Genomic DNA, 3,165 nt, shown 5'->3' with positions numbered 1-3,165 from the left:
ATGCACAATTTGTTTTTATATCCCGAATGAAGATGATACAGATTTTATTTTTCCAATAGCACTCATTGACCGATTTGTTCCAGAATGGAAGAGTTTCTTAATGTGGTGCTACAGGTTTAGCATTTTGTCTTTATCTGTAATAATGACAACTCCGTTTTATAATATTATTTATCTACTTCATCATATACGATTCCAACTACTGATATTATTATACCATTTGAAAAATTTAAACTCTGGTTACACGAACAAAACCATCTGCGACGCAAAGTATCAGCAAGAAATCAAGAAAAGACTAAAGTTTTGTATCGAACGTCATATTCATATAATTACGTATGTCTTAATCAATATATTTATTATTAAAAACGTTATTTTTGAAAAGGATTCTCAAACAATGCCGCAGAGAATTATATAATTTAATCATTGTTTTTGCCGTAACTGGAATGGTAATTCTATTAAGCATTTTAATCTTTGTTTTCTCTGTAAGCAATTAGGGTATTTTAGAAATTTAGAAACAATTATTGTTTTGTAGTTTCGAGGGTCGTTTGAAAGTCAGTATTTACGAGTCGCAGTTTTCACCATTGGATGCTTCCTCACATCTTTTCACATTATTGTGATAGGGCAGTTGACTGAAAATGTTGTAAGTAACAAAACCTGAAAAATATTTTTTCTTTAATTCAAATTTAAGACGTTTGAGGTTTTTGAAGTATTAACAACTGTTGATTGGTATCATTGGAACATTTCAAATCAAAAAACATATCTTGTGGTGTTACAAAATACACAAAATCCATGCAAAATACAGTTTTCAGAAAACATTGCCCTAAATTATCAGTTAGGAATCTCTGTAAGTAAATTGGGGTTTTATATCTAAATAAATCCAATGTTTATAGATCATTAAAAATATTGCTTCGATGGTCTCGGTTTTAATTCAATTAAAAAATATTGATTACTCAAAGGAAAATCTGTAAAAAATTCATCACTTATATAAGTGTAGGCTAATCTCTTTTCTATGTGTCAGAAATTGTGTTGTGCGTTAATCAAACTTGTTAAATAAATTTACAAAATAAGTTTCCCCAATTTGTTTTTTTTTTCTTAAAAATTAAAATTTTATAAAAAATAGGCTTTTAAATGTACTTTCAGAGACGAACATTTTTGCGTTCTGCTTAAGTGTTTAAAATTTATAAAAGACGATCGATATCTTATGGGCGCCGACTACATGGGTGCATCGGGGCGGATGCACCCATTGAAATTTTTTAATGGGTGTGGGACACCCACTGATAAATGAAATTAATGTAGGTACTCTCGTAAAAAAATAGTGGTAATAACTCTTAATAATATTTAGAACTTCTTATTTGTCCTAATCTTTTTTTAGTAACGTTGCATTCTTTAAAATGTCTCAAATTTTCTATTTTTCTATTTCCCCCTTCGAGAAAATGGATCAAATTCATCGTTTATATTCTATTTTGTTTTTCCTTTTCATATTAATTCAAAATTAGGCTCTTTAGTGGAAAACTCCTTGAAAAAATATTTCTTATTATTTCAAAAACTTCAGAACGACAAAACATTTACCATAAACTTTACTATTCCAAAAAACTTAGAGAATGAAAAATATTTTTTTGTTTTGAAATATTGTACCTCAATGAAAAATGGTGGTATTTAGATTTAAAAAAATCATTTTAAACCTTCAAGTTTCTAGTTTTGAAATTTTTTGGCAAAAATTTTCTGAGCTTCGGTTGTTACGTATCCTAAAAAATAGCGCGACAAAAAAATTTTTCCTTTTTTTTAGTCTACGAAGTTTTTATTAATTAAATCAGTACATGAGCCGGATGGTTTGTTCATTCAGCTTTAATTTGCTTTCTTTATGTTCTCCTTACGTCAATTTCTCGCTGAGATATTTGACTTTTAATGAAAAGGATCTTTTTGTCTTTGATCATCGATATCTCAGAAACCAATGACCACACAGACAATGTAAGGTCAGTTTCAAAAACTGGAATAAATCTTCTGCAAGATGTTTTTACGATTTTTTGAAAAAAAAATTACTTGCAACATTGATTTAAGGAGAAAATAAAAAAGTAACTTTTTTTGTTGTAGTAAATCTACCGCGTATTCACAAATATTGATAAGAAGACTAAATAGTCATTAGGTTTTTTTTATGCCCAATAGTTCTAAACTGTTTTCTAGGACCGATTGATCAAGGTTTTACAAAAGAATTAATTTATTATTTTTTATTTATTAATTTATTGAATTAATTTATTTTTATTAAAGACATACAGGTACATGACTAGATGAGTACAAAAATACGTGTCTTGGAAAATTTTTTTAAAATATGGGTCTATAGGTACTTGCTTTCCTATATTTTTCGACTAAGGAAATCACCATCAGAAATTTCTTACTTTTTTTTCTTGGCACCCTGTATAAGTTTTAGAGAAAGTAAACTATAAATGAGCTAAAAATAATTACAGCTTGAATAATATTGTTGTTATTGGGTCTTACAGCCTATGATAAATGTTGTACTTACCTACTTTTGACAAATTCATTCAATGTGTCACGGTATCAGAAAGGGAGAAAGTGTTGTCTCTTTTCGAGTTTCGCTAGTTATTAAGCGTGATTTTTTTATATTTCAAATTTGCTTTTGAAAATGAAAGAAATTTCAAATTAACAAAATAAAACCCGATCAATTAAGTAATAGTATTAAGCAAAATCGCTTCAACATGAAAATTTTTGCACCGTAAACTTAAGTTTTCAAATTTTGGATTATGTAATAATATAACAAGAAGACATAAAAGTCTATTTAGGAATTGTGAGTTTCTGTAAGTAAATTGGGGTGGCACATTTAAATAATTTCATATTTTATAAGCCCTAAAAACTGTCAGTTTCAATGTTCTCGGTTTTAAAGCAATTCAAAAATATTAACTACTTAAAAAGAAATAAATAATAAATATAGATAAAAAATAATAAATCACTCAATAGATAAACCTAACCAATTACATTCTCATCGTTTATTTTCCCATCAAATTAATTTGAAATAATTTATATATACAGAACAACCATTTATAACCACTCTATTTTTCCTGCGATCATTATTTCCTAAATTTTTAAATATTGATATTGATTATTGATCCTAATCATAATTAAGAAATTATTTATTTTATTCACAATCACTAATGT

This window comes from Tribolium madens, unplaced genomic scaffold, assembly GCF_015345945.1.
Source record: "Tribolium madens isolate multiple individuals breed KSU strain unplaced genomic scaffold, Tmad_KSU_1.1 Scaffold_7;HRSCAF=85;Tcas5.2_LG10, whole genome shotgun sequence".
NCBI lineage: Eukaryota > Metazoa > Arthropoda > Insecta > Coleoptera > Tenebrionidae > Tribolium > Tribolium madens.
This window is presented reverse-complemented; position numbering follows the sequence as displayed.